The 21,691-nt window shown below is 44.2% G+C and overlaps 1 protein-coding gene across 2 annotated transcripts in view; it reads right to left on the bottom strand.

Annotated features, from left to right (window-relative positions):
• BACH1 (BTB domain and CNC homolog 1) overlaps positions 1-21,093 on the bottom strand; it is a 67,686-nt gene extending 46,593 nt beyond the window's left edge. The window contains exon 1 of one of the 2 annotated variants that reach the window (XM_040338851.1): positions 20,903-21,093. The gene's annotated coding sequence lies outside the window, so the exon portion shown is untranslated. Of the gene's footprint in view, positions 1-6,703; positions 6,823-20,902 lie in introns of those variants that run through there. The other variant, XM_040338850.1, reaches the window with a different exon arrangement.
• Positions 21,094-21,691: the final 598 nt, after the last annotated feature.

The raw sequence follows: 21,691 nt of genomic DNA, 5'->3' as shown, positions 1-21,691 counted from the left end.
AATAGGGGCGCGCGCCCCCGACGCGCGTGCTCGGTGGTCACAATCAATAAGCCTTGGCCGCCCACCACCCTGTCACTAGTTTTCCTTCCTTGGAACATATTTGGTAAGTCCTGATGACTGCAGACCAGGAACATCCCACAAGACCTGCCATTTTGAAGATGCTCTGACTTCCAGTCATCTGGCCATTACAATTTCTCTGATTGGCTGAGTTGGAGATCATGATGTCGTTGGCCTGCTTCCCCAACTCAGCCAGAGGAATCTTGGTATTCATTAATAGGTAGCTTTGTATTCTCTGAATAGCTGAGCGCCACTCAGTCGTACGCAACTGGTGCATGTTAGTGTAGCAAATAGTTTAGACTAGCTTGGCCCAAACAAGCTATTTAAAGTAAAAGTACATTGGACATTGTGTAGATCGCCGCACAAGATTGTGGCGATCTTTCCCCAGAAGTGGAAGTGGATATCTGGTTTTGACAGGTATCCGCTCCCCCCCCCCCCTCCAGATTCACGGAACTTCCATTCCTGGGTGGAACTCCACTAGAGGTCGACCGATATGGGTCTTTCCCTGGCCGATGACCATTTTTTTTTTTTTTGGCTCGTGGCACTTACAGGTGACACTGGCAAGTGGCACTGATTGGCACTGGCAGGTTGCACTGGATGGAACTAATTGGCACTAGAAGATGGCACTGATTGGCAGGTGGCACTGGCAGGAGGCACTGGATGGCACTAGTTAGCATTGGCAGGTGGCACTGGATGGCCCTGGCAGATGTCACCGATTGGCACGTGGCATTAAGGTGACACTGGCAAGTGGCACTAATTGGCACTAGCAGGTGGCACTGGTTGGTACTGATTGGCAATAGATGGCACTGGTTGTCATTGGTAGGTGGCACTAGTTGGTTGGCATTAGCAGATGGCAGGTTTCACAGCCCATAATGCAGAGAGAGAGAGAGAGAGACTCAGATTCATCGTGATGTTGGAGGTGGGCGGGACCCATCAGCTATCCAGCCAATGATCTCATCCCATTGGCTGGTGTTGGACAGCTGAGTCCCGCCCACCCCGACATCAGACCGTGCTAATGACAGCTCCCTTCTCTCTCTCTCCTTAGTGTTTCACACATATGACGCTGCTCTGCAGACAGTGTGGAGAAGGGAGGAGGAACCCCATGTAGCTGTGTCACATGGTGCTGCAGAGAGAGAGAGAGGCTCAGATTCATCGTGATGTTGGAGGTAGGCGGGATCCAGGGTGGGCGGGCTCCAGCAGCTATCCAGTCAATGATCTCATCCCATTGGCTGGTGTTGGACAGCTGAATCCCGCCCACCCGAGTCTCGCCCACTGGGCACTGAGAGGTGTCACTGATGGTGGCATTGCTGGGCATCACTTGTTTTATCTTGTTGCCAGTCAGTGCCCATGTTGCCAGTCAGTGAGAATAGCCGATCAACGGCTCTTCCTGTTTACATCATGATTGGACACGTGGTAAAGAGCCTCCCGTGATTGACACGCCGCACAACCAATGGCCGCGATGCGCGCCCCCACGGGCGCGTGGCGGCTGTTATCCTGCTGGACGTCAATCTGCTATATTACAAAAAGCATATATTGCTTGGTTTGCACTAGAGTTATAGCTACAAAATAGGGGATAGATTTATGGCATTTTCATTATTATTATTTTTTTTAATAGTAATGGCGGCAATCTGCGATTTTTATCGGGACTGTGACAAGGCGGATACATGGGACTAGGGCCGAAACAACTAATCGATTATGAAATTAATTGATTACAATTTTCATAATCGATTAATTGGCCAGTAACATAATGGGGTTAAAAAAACTAAAATTAGCCCTTTATAGTACAAAAAAGCAAATCGCTACAGTAAATATTACTTTCACTGTCCCACAGTAAAAAAATTAACCCTTTACAGTAGCGATTATTTGCTCTTTTTGTACTTATTTTTGTTTTTTTAACCCCATTATGTTACTCAACATCTCAGGCCGGGGTCACACCTCTGCTTTTCGCAGAAACACACTACAGTTCATTTACATCTTTTCTTATGGGACACGTTCACATCCATGATTTTTTTTTTCAGCTGCTGTGTATTTGGAAAGGGCAAGGACTTCTTAAAGTGGTTGTAAACCCACTATTTGGACTTTTACCTACAGGTAAGCCTACAACATGGCTTACCTGTAGGTAAGGATAATATCTCCTAAACCTGCACGGTTTAGGAGATATTACCCCCTGCGCATGCGGGCGGCGCATGCGCAGGGGGGACTCCACGGCTGAAGGACCGGCATCGCCGGACCCTGCCGATTTTAAATCTCCCGCGCGCACGCGCGGGAGTGACGTCATCGCCGCTCCAGCCAATCACAGCGCTGGAGCGGCGATACCCGGAAGACACGCCGGAGCAAGATGACATCCTGCTCGGCGTGGACCAGGTAAGTGGTACACACCTCGTTCCGAGGTAAGTATTTCATAATAGGCTAGTATGCGATGCATACTAGCCTATTATGCCTTTTGCATTGCAGGTTTGGGGGAAAAAAAAAAAGTTTATGCGGTTTACAACCGCTTTAACACAAAACGGTTCAATATACTTCAATGGAGAAGCTGCAGAAAAGCATGAAATGTGTTTTTGCGGCAATTTGTGTTTTGTAATCTGCCCAACAAATTGGCCCAAATTTTTTTTTAAATGCATATTTTCTTTTTATTTAAGGCTATTCCGATTAATCGAAACAATAATCGGCCAACTAATCGATTATGAAAATAATCGTTAGTTGCAGCCCTACATGGGATTACACAGATCAGAACTGCAGCCATTGGCTGATTCTGGTGTTCCATCAAGAAGACCGACTCAATCCCCGGAGTCAGGCTGTGAGCAGAACGCAAACATGAGAAACTATTTATTAGATAAATCTGCACCCGAGGCTGGGAAAGTCTGCTGTGGTATCAGACATATGGAGGACATGTACACCCTGCATACAGAACACAGACATGTATATGACCCGTCCTCTCCGTATACAGAACACAGACATGTATATGACCCGTCCTCTCCGTATACAGAACACAGACATGTATATGACCCGTCCTCTCTCCGTATACAGAACACAGACATGTATATGACCCGTCCTCTCCGTATACAGAACACAGACATGTATATGACCCGTCCTCTCTGTATACAGAACACAGACATGTATATGACCCGTCCTCTCTGTATACAGAACACAGACATGTATATGACCCGTCCTCTCTCTGTATACAGAACACAGACATGTATATGACCCGTCCTCTCTGTATACAGAACACAGACATGTATATGACCCGTCCTCTCCGTATACAGAACACAGACATGTATATGACCCATCCTCTCTCCGTATACAGAACACAGACATGTATATGACCCGTCCTCTCTCTATACAGAACACAGACATGTATATGACCCTTCCTCTCTGTATACAGAACACAGACATGTATATGACCCGTCCTCTCTGTATACAGAACACATACATGTATATGACCCGTCCTCTCCGTATACAGAACACAGACATGTATATGACCCGTCCTCTCTGTATACAGAACACAGACATGTATATGACCCGTCCTCTCTGTATACAGAACACAGACATGTATATGACCCGTCCTCTCTCTGTATACAGAACACAGACATGTATATGACCCGTCCTCTCTGTATACAGAACACAGACATGTATATGACCCTTCCTCTCTCTGTATACAGAACACAGACATGTATATGACCCGTCCTCTCCCCGTATACAGAACACAGACATGTATATGACCCGTCCTCTCTCTATACAGAACACAGACATGTATATGACCCTTCCTCTCTCTGTATACAGAACACAGACATGTATATGACCCGTCCTCTCCCCGTATACAGAACACAGACATGTATATGACCCGTCCTCTCCCTGTATACAGAACACAGACATGTATATGACCCGTCCTCTCCGTATACAGAACACAGACATGTATATGACCCGTCCTCTCTCTGTATACAGAACACAGACATGTATATGACCCGTCCTCTCTCTATACAGAACACAGACATGTATATGACCCTTCCTCTCTGTATACAGAACACAGACATGTATATGACCCGTCCTCTCTGTATACAGAACACATACATGTATATGACCCGTCCTCTCCGTATACAGAACACAGACATGTATATGACCCGTCCTCCCTGTATACAGAACACAGACATGTATATGACCCGTCCTCTCCGTATACAGAACACAGACATGTATATGACCCGTCCTCTCTGTATACAGAACACAGACATGTATATGACCCGTCCTCTCTGTATACAGAACACAGACATGTATATGACCCGTCCTCTCTCCGTATACAGAACACAGACATGTATATGACCCGTCCTCTCCCTGTATACAGAACACAGACATGTATATGACCCGTCCTCCCTGTATACAGAACACAGACATGTATATGACCCGTCCTCTCCGTATACAGAACACAGACATGTATATGACCCGTCCTCCCTGTATACAGAACACAGACATGTATATGACCCGTCCTCCCTGTATACAGAACACAGACATGTATATGACCCGTCCTCTCTGTATACAGAACACAGACATGTATATGACCCGTCCTCTCCGTATACAGAACACAGACATGTATATGACCCGTCCTCTCTGTATACAGAACACAGACATGTATATGACCCGTCCTCTCTGTATACAGAACACAGACATGTATATGACCCGTCCTCTCCCCGTATACAGAACACAGACATGTATATGACCCGTCCTCTCTGTATACAGAACACAGACATGTATATGACCCGTCCTCTCTCTATACAGAACACAGACATGTATATGACCCGTCCTCTCCCCGTATACAGAACACAGACATGTATATGACCCGTCCTCTCCCTGTATACAGAACACAGACATGTATATGACCCGTCCTCTCCCTGTATACAGAACACAGACATGTATATGACCCGTCCTCTCCGTATACAGAACACAGACATGTATATGGCCCGTCCTCTCCCCATATACAGAACACAGACATGTATATGACCCGTCCTCCCCGTATACAGAACACAGACATGTATATGACCCGTCCTCTCTCCGTATACAGAACACAGACATGTATATGACCCGTCCTCTCCGTATACAGAACACAGACATGTATATGACCCGTCCTCTCTCCGTATACAGAACACAGACATGTATATGACCCGTCCTCTCTGTATACAGAACACAGACATGTATATGACCCGTCCTCTCTGTATACAGAACACAGACATGTATATGACCCGTCCTCTCCGCATACAGAACACAGACATGTATATGACCCGTCCTCTCCGTATACAGAACACAGACATGTATATGACCCGTCCTCTCCGTATACAGAACACAGACATGTATATGACCCGTCCTCTCTGTATACAGAACACAGACATGTATATGACCCGTCCTCTCTCCGTATACAGAACACAGACATGTATATGACCCGTCCTCTCTCCGTATACAGAACACAGACATGTATATGACCCGTCCTCTCCGTATACAGAACACAGACATGTATATGACCCGTCCTCTCCGTATACAGAACACAGACATGTATATGACCCGTCCTCTCTCCGTATACAGAACACAGACATGTATATGACCCGTCCTCTCCGTATACAGAACACAGACATGTATATGACCCGTCCTCTCCGTATACAGAACACAGACATGTATATGACCCGTCCTCTCCGTATACAGAACACAGACATGTATATGACCCGTCCTCTCTCCGTATACAGAACACAGACATGTATATGACCCGTCCTCTCCGTATACAGAACACAGACATGTATATGACCCGTCCTCTCTGTATACAGAACACAGACATGTATATGACCCGTCCTCTCCCTGTATACAGAACACAGACATGTATATGACCCGTCCTCCCTGTATACAGAACACAGACATGTATATGACCCGTCCTCTCCGTATACAGAACACAGACATGTATATGACCCGTCCTCCCTGTATACAGAACACAGACATGTATATGACCCGTCCTCTCCGTATACAGAACACAGACATGTATATGACCCGTCCTCTCTGTATACAGAACACAGACATGTATATGACCCGTCCTCTCTCTATACAGAACACAGACATGTATATGACCCGTCCTCTCCCCGTATACAGAACACAGACATGTATATGACCCGTCCTCTCCCTGTATACAGAACACAGACATGTATATGACCCGTCCTCTCCCCATATACAGAACACAGACATGTATATGACCCGTCCTCTCCCTGTATACAGAACACAGACATGTATATGACCCGTCCTCTCCGTATACAGAACACAGACATGTATATGACCCGTCCTCTCTGTATACAGAACACAGACATGTATATGACCCGTCCTCTCTCCGTATACAGAACACAGACATGTATATGACCCGTCCTCTCTGTATACAGAACACAGACATGTATATGACCCGTCCTCTCCCCGTATACAGAACACAGACATGTATATGACACGTCCTCTCCCTGTATACAGAACAGACATGTATATGACCCGTCCTCTCTGTATACAGAACACAGACATGTATATGACCCGTCCTCTCTCCGTATACAGAACACAGACATGTATATGACCCGTCCTCTCCCCGTATACAGAACACAGACATGTATATAATGTGTATATAGAACGGTCACACACTTACAACACTCGGATCTCAACGGTCCCGAATCCCGATCCCAACCTGCACCGTCCGGAGCGTACTAGGCAGCCGAAGGACCCGGAAGTGATGTCGGGGATGGAGCGGGGGGCGGGGTCCGCGGTGCTCAGTACACTCAGCACACAAGTTCCGGGAAAGAAAGTTACCAGCCGGAGTTGTGTCTGTGTACACAGCGATGTGTGTATGGGGGAGGGGGAGTGCTGGGTTTAATGGGGGTGATGTAGAAATGAGGCAGTAAGGTGGGTTCTGTAGACATTATTGTGCAATATGGTCCTTGTTTGGGGGGCAGTATGGTGGGTTCTCTAATGGGGGGGGGGGGGGGGGGTAGTATATAATGAGTGCTGTATATAATGGGGGCAGTATGGTGGGTGCTGTGTATAATGGGGGCAGTATGGTGGGTGCTGTGTATAATGGGGGCAGTATGGTGGGTGCTGTGTATAATGGGGGCAGTATGGTGGGTGCTGTGTATAATGGGGGCAGTATGGTGGGTGCTGTGTATAATGGGGGCAGTATGGTGGGTGCTGTGTATAATGGGGGCAGTATGGTGGGTGCTATATATAATGGGGTGTAGTGTGTTCACTGTGTTGGGTAGCAGTATGGTGGGTGCTGTGTATATAATAGGGTGCAGTATGGTGGGTGCTGTATATTATGGCGTGCAGTATGGTGGGTGCTGTGTATATAATGGGGTGCAGTATGGTAGATTCTGTATATTATGGGGTGCAGTATAGTGGGTGCTGTATATAATGGGGTGCAGTATGGTAGATTCTGTATATTATGGGGTGCAGTATGGTAGGTGCTGTATTTAATGGGGTGCAGTGTGATCCCTGTGTTGGGTAGTAGTATGGTGGGTGCTGTATATAATGGGGGGGGGGCAGTATGGTGGGTGGTGTATATAATGGGGTGATGTGTATAATGGGGGCAGTATGGTAGGTGCTATATATAATGGGGTGTAGTGTGTTGGGTAGCAGTATGGTGCGAGCTGTATATAATAAGGCGCACTATGGTGGGTGCTGTGTATATAATGGGGCGCAGTATGGTAGTGATGTATATAATGGGGCGCAGTATGGTAGTGATGTATATAATGGGGCACAGTATGGTAGTGATGTATATAATGGGGAGCAGTATGGTGAGTGCTGTGTATGTAATGGGGTGCAGTATGGTGGGTGCTGTATATTATGGGGTGCAGTATGGTGGGTGCTGTGTATATAATGAGGTGCAGTATGGTAGGTGCTGTATGTAATGGGGTGCAGTGTGATCCCTGTGTTGGGTAGTAGTATGGTGGGTGCTGTATATAATGGGGTGCAGTATGGTGGGTGCTGTATGTAATGGGGTGCAGTGTGATCCATGTGTTGGGTAGTAGTATGGTGGGTGTTATATGTAACAAACTGCAGTGCAATTCCTGTACTGAGGCCACAGTATGGTGGATGCTGCCTGGTCCCTGTTTTGGCCAGTGGTTTGGCAGGTTCTATTTAAATTGGGATTCAATGTGGTCCTTGTATTGGAGGGTTGTATGGTGGATTCTGTATATCATGGGGTGCAGTATGGTGGGTGCTGTATGTAATGGGGTGCAGTGTGATCCCTGTGTTTGGTAGCAGTATGGTGAGTGCTGTGTATAATGGGGTGCAGTATGGTGGGTGCTGTATATCATGGGGTGCAGTATGGTGGGTGCTGTATGTAATGGGGTGCAGTGTGATCCCTGTGTTTGTTAGTAGTATGGTGGGTGCTGTGTATAATGGGGTGCAGTATGGTGGGTGCTGTGTATAATGGGGTGCTGTATGGTGGGTGCTGTATATCATGGGGTGCAGTATGGTGAGTGCCAGTGGTATGGCAGGTTCTATATAAATTAAGATTCCATGTTTCCATGTGGAGGGTTGTATGGTGGGTTCTGTATGTAATGGGGTGCTGTGTGGTCCCTTATCAGTCCCCATTTTTCCTTTCTATTTTCCCATCCCCATTTTTATTTTTAACCTTTTTTTTTTTTTAATTTGGGATACTGCCCACACTGTGTAATGTTGTTAAATATGAACTGTGATTTGGAATGAATTCATTATATTCAGGGATATTGTGTATATAATTAGGAGGTTGTGTAGCCCTGTCATTGCCCCTGCTCTTCTCTCGCTCTATGCTTAGGGTCTCACTTGTCCATGGGCACATGCCATGTGTGTGCCATGCATGTGGACCAGTGTGAATGCAGCCTCACACTCTTTGTAGTGAAACAAATTCAAGGGGAGAAATCGGTGTGATATGTGATAAGAGTAATAAACTTCCATGCAGGCCGGTATTAGATTATGGTTCTTTCTTTGAACATTTGTCTGTTGCGTTAGAAGATTTCCCTTCGACTCTCTTCTATAGCTGCATAAATTCCAGTATATATCCCATCGTTTGTAGCCGCTATAACTTCCATACAAACCAATTAATATACACTTATTGGGATTTTTTTTCCAAAGATATGTACCAAAATAAATGTTGCCCTAAATTTATGAAGAAATTCGATTTTTGTTTTATAGGATATATTTTATACCAGAAAGTATTGTGGGGTTTTTTTTCAGTATTTTTTTTGTTTATTTAATAAAAAATATAAAACCCAGTGGTAATCAAATGCCCCCAAAAGCAAGCTCTATTTGTGTGAATACAATTATATAAGTTCCATTTGCGTACATGTTGCATGACCGCACATTTGCCAGTTAAAGTAGCACAGTGCAAAAAACGGCCTGGGTTTGAAGGGGGTAAAGCCTTCCGGTGGTCGAGTGGTTGAATAGCTTGCTGGCCAGATATCACTATCCAGTCTTTTCCGAGGTACACCGCTTCAACAGAACTACCAGGCCTGGGGATGCTTCCCCTATCCTGCTGACTCCACTCTACAAACTCCATGCGCACCTCGTCTTAAAAATACTTTTCTGATGCATGTGATGATTGGCAACACAGGTAAAGCATATCTAAATTGCACCATAACTCTTAAAAGGGCTGATTCCAGCCCTTAAAAAATAATTCCAGGTATGGACATTTTATACATAGTTACATTGGTCCAATGTACAGTAACTATATATACAGTATCTCACAAAAGTGACAACACTGAAGAAATGACACTTTGCTACAATGTAAAGTAGTAAGTGTACAGATTGTATAACAGTGTAAATTTACTGACCCCTCAAAATAACTCAACACACAGCCATTAATGTCAGAACCGCCGGTAACAAAAGTGAGTACACCCCTAAGTGAAAATGTCCAAATTGGGCCCAAAGTGTCAACATTTTGTGTGGCCACCATTATTTTCCTGCACTGCCCTAACCCTCTTGGGCATGGATTTTACCAGAGTTTCACAGGTTGCCACTGGAGACCTCTTCCACTCCTCCATGATGACATCATGGAGCTGGTGGATGTTGGAGACCTTGTGCTCCTCCACCTTCCATTTTGCAGGACACCCCACAGATGCTCAATAGGGTTTAGGTCTGGAGAAATGCATGGCCGGTCCATCACCTTTACCCTCAGCTTCTTTAGCAAGGCAGTGGTCATCTTGGAGGTGTGTTTGGGGTTGTTATGTTAGAATACTGCCCTGTGGCCCAGTCTCCAAAGGAAGGGGATCATGCTCTGCTTCCGTATGTCACAGTACATGTTGGCATTCATGGTTCCCTCAATGAACTGTAGCTCCCCAGTTCCGGCAACACTGATGCAGCCCCAGACCATGACACTCCCACCATGCTTGACTGTAGGCAAGACACACTTGTCTTTGTACTCCTCACCTGGTTGCCGCCACATACGATTGACACCGTCTGAACCAAATAAGTTTATCTTGGTCTCATCAGACCACAGGACATGGTTCCAGTAATCCATGTCCTTAGTCTGCTTGTCTTCAGCAAACTGTTTGCATGCTTTCTTGTGCATCATTTTTAGAAGAAGCTTCCTTCTGGGATGACAGCCATGCAGACCAATTTGATGCAGTGTATGGGCTGGGCAATGACAGGCTGAACCCCACCCCTTCATCCTCTGCAGCAATGGGGCAGCACTCATATGTCTATTTCTCAAAGACAACCTCTAGATATGACGCTGAGCACGTGTACTCAACTTTTTTGGTCAACCATGGCGAGGCCTGTTATAAGTAGAACATGTCCTGTTAAACCGCTGTATGGTCTCTGCCACCATGCTGCAGCTCAGTTTCAGAGTCTTGGCAATCTTATTATAGCCTAGGCCAGTGATGGCAAACCTTGGCACCCCAGATGTTTTGGAACTACATTTCCCATGATGCTCATCTGCACTGCAGAGTGCATGAGCATCATGGGAAATGTAGTTCCAAAACATCTGGGGTGCCAAGGTTTGCCATCTTTATGTAGAGCAACCATTCTTTTTTTCAGATCCTCAGAGTGTTCTTTGCCATGAGGTGCCATCTTGAACTTCCTGTGACCAGTATGAGAGAGTGAGAGCGATAACACCAAATTTAACACACCTGCTCCCCATTCACACCTGAGACCTTGTAACACTAACGATTCGCATGACACCAGGGAGGAAAAATGGCTAATTGGGCACGATTTGGACATTTTCACTTAGCGGTGTACTCACTTTTGTTGCCAGCGGTTTAGCCATTAATGGCTGTGTGTTGAGTTATTACGAGGGAACAGCAAATTTACACTGTTATATAAGCTGTACACTCACTACATTACATTGTAGCAAAGTGTCTATTCTTCAGTGTTGTCACATGAAAAGATATAATAAAATATTTACAAAAATGTGAGGGGTGTACTTACTTTTGTGAGATACTGTATGCATAACAATTGTAATTAATTCTGGTACTCTAGTGCAGTGTTTCTCAACTCCAGTCTTCAAGGCGCCCCAACAGGTCATGTTTTCAGACTTTCCATTATTTTGCACAGGTGATTTGATCAGTTTCACTGCCTCAGGCTGGGTTCACACTACTACACTACTTTCATCCTACTTTGCTCTGTGTTCAATGTTTCCCTATGAGAGCGTCTTGTAGCGTCCTACACAAGTCGGTCCGACTTTGAAAATGCTCCCTGTACTACTTTTGATCCTACTTCAGGCCCATTGAATATCATTGAAGTCGGACCAAAGTAGTATCCTGTTCATGAAAGTAGGACCAATGTAGGATAAATGTAGCAGAGCAAAGTAGGATGAAAGTAGTGTAGTAGTGTGAACCCAGCCTTAGTAATTGCCACAGCCGTTTCATCTGAGGGAAATCCTGAAAACATGACCTGTTGGGGCCTGGAGTTGAGAAACGCTTCTCTAGAGAAACAGACGGAGTGTGTATTGTCACCTGACTCCGATCCATGCTGAGTTCAGCCAAGGCTGCTGATTCATTGTGGATTGCTGATAAGGGATGATTCAGCATTTCCTTCTTGCTCCATGACTGGGCTGGTTGTGTAATTCTGAATATTTCATCACAGTGCACAGCTCCGTTACCAGAATTCAAACGTCTCCCAAAGATCCCTCTTCTGAGGAATAAAATTACAATGTAATTGCAGAAGAATGCATACTATAATGCTGTTTCCTAGCAAAATAACGTTTGTGCAATCCAGCAAATGTTACAATGTGCATTCCATGCTTTTTGTTTTTATTGTAACAATTATGGAAAGTGAGGCTTCACAGAGGTTTGCCCAGGAATATTTTCACTATCGCTATTTTGTATTTACCGTATATACTCGAGTATATGCCGAGGCACCTAATTTTACCACAAAAAAAATGAAAAAAACATATTGACTCGAGTATATGCCTCACTGTGCCCCACTTTTTTTTTTGTTTCATAAGTTTTTATTGGGTGAATATGAAAGCATACAGGATAGTACAAAGATACATCAAAAAATAGCGAGAAAATAGCTTGTTTTGGCAATGAACAGAAATTACTGCAAAAAGAAATTTAAGCTTCAGCATACAATCTTGTATTGCAGGTCAATCCTCACCTGAAGAGGGCATATAAAGGCATACAAGTAAGACATAGAAGATTGTACAATATTCATTATACATTATGAACCATAGGGTTCACCCTAGGAAATTTTTGTTATGCCCATCTTGACCAGTATATAGGGTTTTTAGTAGTATAATTCTTTAATGGTCAAGAGGGGCAGGGAGGGGGGTTGGGGAAGGGAAAGGGAAGGAAAAGAGGTGAAAGAAGAAGAGGAGAAGAGAGGAAAGAGAAAAAAAAAAAGGGGGTAGAGGGTTTCACTGTGCCCCACTTTGCCTCACTGTGTCCATGTGCATGACTCACTGTGCCCATGTGCATGCCTCACTGTGCCCATGCCTCACTGTGTCAATGAGTAGACTTACGTTTAACATGGGAGTATATTAGGGGCAAAACAACTAATCGATTATGAAATTAATCGATTACAATTTTCATAATCGATTAATCGGCCAGTAACATAATGGGGTTGAAAAAAATAAAATTAGCCCTTTTATAGTACAAAAAAGCAAATTGCTACTGTAAATATTACTTTCACTGTCACACAGTAAAAAATGAACCCCTTACAGTAGCGATTATTTGCTCTTTTTGAACTTATTTTTGTTTTTTTAACCCCATTATGTTACTAAACATCTCAGGCCTGGGTTCACGCCTCTGTTTTTTGGTGCTTTTTGGAGAAACACACTACAGTTCCTATGGGACACATTCACATCCATGATTTTTTTTTCAGCTGCTGCATATTTGGAAAGGGCAAGGACTTTGGTAACTGTGGTATTTTTTTTTTTTTGGTTCAATATACTTCAATGGAGAAGCTGCAGAAAAGCATGTAATGTGTTTTTGCGGCAATTTGTGTTTTGTAATCTGCCCAACAACAAATTGGCCCAAACATTTTTTTAAATGCAATTTTTTTTTTTTAAAGGCTATTATCCGATTAATCGAAACAATAATCGGCCAACTAATCGATTATGAAAATAATCGTTATTTTCATCCCTAGAGTATATAGAAGGGGTGCCCAGGTTTAAAAAATTGGTGCTCCTCCCGGCCAACAAACTTGTAGACTTTTGCACACTTGTAGAGAAAGAGTGGAGCTATATGTGTGCCAAGTTTGGGGTCCAGGGGACCTACGACCGGCCGGTATAGGGTCCCCAAATTCCGGGAGATTAGGCGCAAAAAAGGCCATTAAAGGGTCACTAAAGGAATTTTTTTTTTTAGCTAAATAGCTTCCTTTACCTTGCTGCAGTCCTGGTTTCATGTGCTCATTGTTCGTTTTTGCTTTGATGTTGCTGTAAATCCTCTCTGTTCTGGGACACTTCCTGGTTGCCTGTTTCCTGATAACCACAGTACTGGGAGATTTCTCACGGTGGTCACTAATCAAGGAGGTGTGAGTAAAACGAAACTGGATTGGTGCTGAGGAGTTTTAGACAAAGTATCACTGCTCTCTATTGGCTGACTGCCCTCTAGTGGCTCTCTGTACATCAGAGAACCAGCAAACAACAGCAAAAACGAAACTACACTGCAGGCACATTATATGATTGTTTTTTTATCTATTTTTAATCATTTTTAAAAGGAATCAGTTAACTATTATGTCTCTATGTCCTGTAAACAGTCATTTCAGCTAAAAAATTTTTTTCCTTTAGTGACCCTTTAAAGTATAAGCTGAGGGGGGCATTTTCAGCACAAAAAAATGTGGTGAAAAACTTGGCTTATACTTGAGTATATACAGTAAGTAGTTTTGGGAAATCCTTCACACTGCTGATCAGCAGAGTTCCCCCCCCCCCTCATACACCCACAAATGAGGAAGGGTAGCCAGACACGGTGACAATACGGTGCTCAGAGCCTGGCACAGCACAGTACCACTCTGGGTTGGACCACTCTTGCCCACACAAACACTGGGTGCAGGTACAGTTCCTTACCAAAAATGGATCCTAAAAAAAAACACTGATTGGTGGCACTCTAGATAAAAGTTAAAGAGTAACTCCACTTTTGTTGAGAAAAACAAATCCCCTTTGTGTTCATTGCAAAGATTTTAACAAACATTGTTGCAGATTTCTACCTTTTGTTATTCTGAAGAAACAGCTGTTTGTTTGTCTCTGTCGTTGTGCATAGCGACTCTTTATGGAAGTGATTTTATAATGGTCAATCAGCTGCTGCACCTGCAGGGCTCTAATGAGGAAAGTGTCAGGGTTTGCATCCTTTTAGATGCAATTTCCCTTTTGGGAGTATCTCACCAAATATTAAAATGTTGTTGCAAGGGATGCTCAAAAACTGATTTGTATCTTGGGCTTGGTTTACACTTATGTGTTTTTGGGGGCTTTTTGCAGAAACGCACAACATATTTTCCTATGGGAGACATTCATGCTTTTTTCGTTTGCGTTTTTTTGGAAAAGGTTCAGGGACTCAATGGAGAAGCTGCAAAAAAAAATTAACTTAAAAAAAAATCACAAAAAGGCAAAATGCTTTAAAAAAAACACGTGCAAAATGCACCGCAAAAAGCACTGCATAAACAGATCAAAAGAAAACTGCATAGGTGAGAACCGATCCTAAGTGCAGACTTCTGGGAAAATCAGTGAGCCAATCACACAAGTAGGAAATGTGGGGGGGCCTTCTGTGTACCATCTGAGCACAGAACGCCTCCAGGTGGCCATAATGCATTTTACAGAAGAGGTTGCAGATTGAAAAGGAAAGGTCATTTTTAATAACATTCAATTACAATATGATTTATGTCACAATTGTATATACTTAGCTAGATTCAGAGAGGTTTACGCCGGCGTATCAGTAGATACGCCGTCGTAACTCTGAATCTGCGCCGTCGTACATTTAAGTGTATTCTCAAATTGAGATACACTTAAATGTAGCTAAGATACGACTGCCTGCGCCGTCGTATCTTAGCTGTCTAGTTCCGCCGGCCGCTAGGGGCGTGAACGCTGATTTACGCCTAAAATGCGTAAATCAGCGAGATACGCCTATTCACGAACGTACGCTTGCCCGTCGCAGTAAAGATACGCCGTTTACGTAAGGCGTTATCCGGCGTAAAGTTAGTCGAACAAAAAGCTAGCCTAGCCAATGTTAAGTATGGACGTCGTTCCCGCGTCAAATTTTTTTAATTTTACGTCGTTTGCGTAAGTCGTCCGTGAATGGGGCTGGACGTAATTTACGTTCACGTCGAAACCAATACGTCCTTGCGGCGTACTTTGGAGCAATGCACACTGGGATATGCCCACGGAGGGCGCATGCGCCGTTCGTTAACGTCAATCACGTCGGGTCACGAATCATTTACATAAAACACGCCCCCCTGTTCCTCATTTGAATTAGGCGTGCTTACGCCGGCCCATTTACGCTACGCCGCCGTAACTTAGGAGGCAAGTGCTTTGTGAATACAGAACTTGCCTCTCTGACTTACGGCGGCGTAGCGTATATGCCATACGCTACGTCGGCTCAAAGTTAAGCCAGTCTTTCTGAATCTGGCTAACTGTATTTAAAAAATAATTATTTGCAATTTTTTTCCCCATGAAAGTGCGGTTACCGTTTACATTTCTTTATTGCTTGTATCCATAGGAGCTCATTCTTACTGGCAAAAAAAGAAAAAAAATCTGCATTTAACCACGTCAATACCGGGCATTTTCATCCCCTTCCTGCCCAGGCCAATTTTCAGCTTTCAGCGCTGTCACAATTTGAATGACAATTGTGCAGTCGTGCGACGTTGCACCCAAATTAATTTTTCTCCCCACAAATAGAGCTTTCTTTTGGTGAAATTTGATCACCTCTGCGTTTTTTATTTTTTGCGCTATAATCAAAAAAAGAGCGTCAATTTTGAAAAAAAAACAATATTTTTTACTTATTCCTAAAATAAATATCCCATTTAAAAAAAATAAAAAAATTCTCAGTTTAGGCCGATATGTATTCTTCTATAATATTTTTGGTAAAAAAGAATCGCAATAAGCGTATATTGATTGGTTTGCGCAAAAGCATCTACAAAATAGGGTATAGATTTATGGCATTTGTATTCTAATTTTTTTTTTTTTTTTTTTTTTTACTACTAATGACGGTGATCTGCAATTTTTATTGTGACTGTGACATTGCGGCAAACATATCGGACACTTTTGATTCATTTTTGGGACCATTCACATTCACATTTATTTATCAGTGCTATACAAATGCACTAATTACTGTATAAATGTGACTGGCAGGGAAGGGGTTAACACTAGTGTGCGACCAAGGGATTAATCGTGTGTCCTAGGGAGTGATTCTAACTGTAGGGGGAGGGGACTGATGAGAGGAGGTGACCGATCGTTGTTCCTCTATACAAGGACCATTCGATCAGTTCTCCGCTCCCATGACAGGACTTTACACACACAGATCCACGTCCCTGATCTGTGAGGAGCAATCGCGGGTGCCCGGCATTATTCAGATACCCCCCACTGAAGTCCAGGACGTCATACGGCATCCTACAGCACTGAAGTGGTTAAAGGTGTAAAAATATCAACAAACAAACATTTTTTTAAAATGAATTAACAATTTATAAAATAGAAGGTTGGTGGCCGATGCCCAGGGGCCAGTGCGGGATACAGATACCCCTAAAAAAACTTTGTAAGGATTATCTTGAAATGGCCTTTCACCTTGATAGGATGCACAGTGGTTAGGGTCAACTACCCCTTCCCCCAGGTTAATTTACATGACTACCTGGCTGTTATGTTATAGATACGTGCTTGTGGTTGTCCGCTGTGGGGGAGTACCCTCGGGTTCTCCTACTGCTGCTGCTATATTTGGCTGTTGGTTCTCATTGTATGGCAGTAATTAATTCCTCCTGAAGAGGAGGTTGTCAGCGCGAAACATGTAGAGAATCTGCTGTACATCAGGAATTACATCCTGTGTCCCTCGCATTTACCTGGGGATACCATTTTACCAGCAATATCAACGCAACACAAATATTACTGCATGCATTGTTTGTTTTATATGTTTGGACATGTGTCCCTTTTTAATCATCTTTTGTATAAATAAAATGTAATTTTTTTTATTACAATTGTGCTGTTTGTAGGGTACAGAGATAATCAATTTCCCCATGCTGGGGGTTTAGTGGGGGCAACCCCTGGCTAAACCAAGAACACTGGAGATAAAAACAAAACAAAAGCAACCAGTTGGGACTTTGTATGAGAGCGCAAGGCATATACCGCCTCTCTCTGGTCGCCCTCGGCCCTCCACGCCTGCAGCCAGTCTCATTGGCATCTCTGTAAGGAACCCTGGGAAATTGTTTCCCCCCCCCCTCCTCTCCCTATACAAAGACCTATCATTCCATTCTTTCACAGATTAATTATGTGTTTCAATACTTATCGACATCTACCCCGTACTTGCTCCTGAAAAGTGGTAGTAACCACGAAACACGTTGAGCCAATAGATGCCCCCTAGCTCATATTTTGTAATACTATCTAATACCATATTTACCAATTGGATTGTACCAATGAATTGGAGACACGCTTCAATGAAATTGGTTCTTTACAATGTTTACATTATGCTACTATTATATCATGTTATTATTATCATATTTTATACGTGAATCCCAATGAATTTGGTTCTTTATAATGTTTCACATTACAAACATACTATGCCATTATTTTATCATGGTATTATCATTATTGTCATATTTTATATATATATCAATAAACTATTGACTGCCAATTGTTGTTGTACAATGCTGTCATGTAATTTTCATAGTTCTAATATACCAAGTATTTGCCATCTTCATCATGATCTTGTTTTCTCCCGGGATGCATGCTTCATATAAAGTCCCACCTTCCTTTCCCTTTTTTTATCCAATAACACTGGAGATCAGGTGAGTATAGAAGCAGGAACTGCTGAGGGAATCCATAAATTCTCTTCAGTATTAACCTGTGAGCCCAAGGCAGGGGTGGAACCTTGACCCCCTGAGCTCACAGAAAGTTGGTTGAATGATGCTGGACGTCATTCAATCTGGAAGAGGAGTGACACTGGATTGATAAGTCTATGGGGGACAACACTGGCGATCAGGTGAGTATAGGAGCAGGAACTGCTGAGGGAATCCATAAGTACTCTGCAGTATTCACCTGTGAGCCCAAGGCAGGGTGGAACCTTGACCCCCTAAGCTCACAGAAAGTTGGTTGAATGATGCTGGGCGTCATTCAATCTGGAAGAGGAGTGACACTGGATTGATAAGTCTATGGGGGACAACACTGGCGATCAGGTGAGTATAGGAGCAGGAACTGCTGAGGGAATCCATAAGTACTCTGCAGTATTCACCTGTGAGCCCAAAGCAGGGGGTGGAACCTTGACCCCCTGAGCTCACAGAAAGTTGGTTGAATGATGCTGGGTGTCATTCAATATGGAGGAGGAGCGGCACTGGATTGATAAGTCTATGGGGGAGGGGCAACTCTATCAATCATGTGAGTATACAAGCAGGAACTGCTGGGGAAATCCATAGTTAAAGTGGAGTTCCACCCAAAAATGGAACTTCCACTTTTTGGAATCCTCCCCCCCCCCCCTCCGGTGTCACATTTGGCACCTTTCAGGGGGGAGCCGATACCTTTGTAATACAGGTATTTGCTCCCACTTCCTGACATATGTGATCGCGGTGACCTACACCACTTCCGGTCACACAGGTCCCAAAAGACAGCAGGGTCCAGTGAGGACACGCAGCGCAACTCACACATACACAGTAGGGAACCGGGAAGTGAAGCCGCAAGTCTTCACTTCCTGATTCCGTTGCCGAGGATGGCGGCGGGGGCAGCCGAGAGCCGAGCAACTGATCAGCTTTGGCTGCCAACATCGCGGGCTCGCTGCACAGGTAAGTGTCCATTTATTAAAAGTCAGCAGCTGCAGTATTTGTAGCTGCTGGCTTTTAATATTTACTTTTTAGGCGGACCTCCGCTTTAAGGTTTTTCTCCAAACTACAATTTGGTTTTACATTGGATCCAATCCAACTGAACAGGAAACAACTGATAAAAAGAAAATACCCATAAATCAAAAAAGAAAACTGATACTTGAATTGATGTGTCTCCGGCATATAAAAGTGTAGAGGACCTTTTCTCCTCCAACCCCATTCGAACGTCTAATCCTGGTGGGCTCGGTCCAAAGGGGACTGATTTCGGGGATATACGCCATATTAAATGCTTGGTCCATGGAGGTGAAGGGCAAACATGCATACATGATAAGATGGGAAAAGGCTCTTGGCGAGGAAATACCCCTGGAGCAGTGGCGTGGGATTTGGTCACAGGCGGCGAAAAGCTCGATCTGCACACTCTATAAAGAAAATGCGTATAAATTCTTATGCTTCTGGTACATGACTTCAGACGTCCTCCACGCCATCTATCCCTCTAGCTCGGATCGCTGCTGGCGTTGCCTCGGGGCTAGGGGAACCCTTCTCCACATTTATTGGAGCTGCCCGATAATATTGCCCTTCTGGGACTCGGTTCGGCAATTGCTGGAGCGGCTCCTGGACAAAAAGATTCCCCATCCCCAAAATACTTCCTCCTGGGTCTCACGCCACTAAAACTCCTGTCCCCGTATAAGAAACTGGCCAGCCACATTCTTACGGCAGCGAGATGCTTGGTGGCGTTGCACTGGAATCGCCGCTCTCCCTCCCCCCCCCCCCACGAGGCCCTATATGCTCGGATTAGGGACGTGGAGACTATGGAGAAAATGACCGCCAGGCTGCGGGACAGGATGGAGGCACATGACGCTGTCTGGGAGCTGTGGCACCGCTGGGAGGATCCATCTTGAGACGGTATGTGGCCTGAAGTGATGGACACTTTCTGTACCCTGTCCCTCTTTACTCTTTCCCCCTCTTTTCTTCTTTCTGTCCCCCTTTCTTTCTTTCTTTCTTTCCTCCATGACTTGAGAGTCCCCTAGTGACTCCGATTGACAAGATATGCAGCAGTTAGGCTTCTTGATCACTCTAGCTACAACACACAGGCAGTCCTTATAGACAGGGGCAAGTTTGCATCCCGCCACATTGGCACTATTGGAACAATACGCGTGCTACTACTGTGGACTATAGTAACCAAAGGTATCGAGCACTCTGTTTTAATATTACTGTGCCTCCTTGATTTCTTGTTATGTTGTCTTTATCTGCATCCTTCCTCTCATGGAAGACTGTGAGTTATGTATGTACTAACTTTATTTGATCAATAAAATTGTTATTGGGAAAAAAAAAAAAGTGTAGAGGACCACATACTCCCCCAGCCACACATAAGACCAAGACAATGTACTTCCACAGTGCCGCCCAGTATATACTTCATGTCGGTCCTTACCTTACAAAGACAGCCTTCTGTATCGGAACCCTTTGCTAAACACAAATGGTCTCGGCGTGGCCTTTCCTGGAAAGGTGGTGGTTGTATATAAGGGATGTAGAAGTTCTGGTGAAATGATAAGTGGAATAAGAGTAAGAGCCGTGCTATGTTCTAATCTCCCCAGCCCAGCAATGTGAAAGTCAGCTGATGACAGTTCCGCCTCTTTCATCACACATCATACTGTATGGAATGCACCCAAATTCCTCTTTTCTCTTTCTGCAGAAGGATCACAAATAATAAAATCATCATAGATACGTTAGTAATCATAGTTCCCGGCACACCATTAAAAATACATTTAGAAGAGCTTTTTTGGGAAAATTGGAAAAACGGAGAGGTGGAAAAAACAAAGTGGGGATTGTTGATTTTTCTTTGGTTTGATAGAATTCTCTACACCCTGCTGACAATCACACGGTTCACAGTCTATACTCCACAAGGTTTAGGAGTGTGTCTATGGGAGTGTTTGATCATTCTTACAGAAGCGCATTTGTGAGGTCAGGCATTCGTGTTGGATGAGAAGGTCTGGGTGACAGTCTCCACTCTAATTCATCCCAAAGGTGTTCTATCGGATTGAGTTCAGGCCAGTCAAGTTCCTCCACCCTAAACTCACTAATCCATGTCTTTATTAGCCGTGCTTTGTGCACTGGTGCGCAGTCATGTTGGAACAGGAAGGGGCCATCCACAAAGTTGGGGGCATGAAATTGTCCAAAATGTCTTGGTATGCTGACGTCTTAAGCCTCGTACACACGATCA

The sequence above is a fragment of the Rana temporaria genome, chromosome 2 (assembly GCF_905171775.1).
Source record: "Rana temporaria chromosome 2, aRanTem1.1, whole genome shotgun sequence".
NCBI lineage: Eukaryota > Metazoa > Chordata > Amphibia > Anura > Ranidae > Rana > Rana temporaria.
The sequence above is the reverse complement of the archived record's forward strand: the minus strand, read 5'-3'. Positions and strand labels throughout refer to the sequence as shown.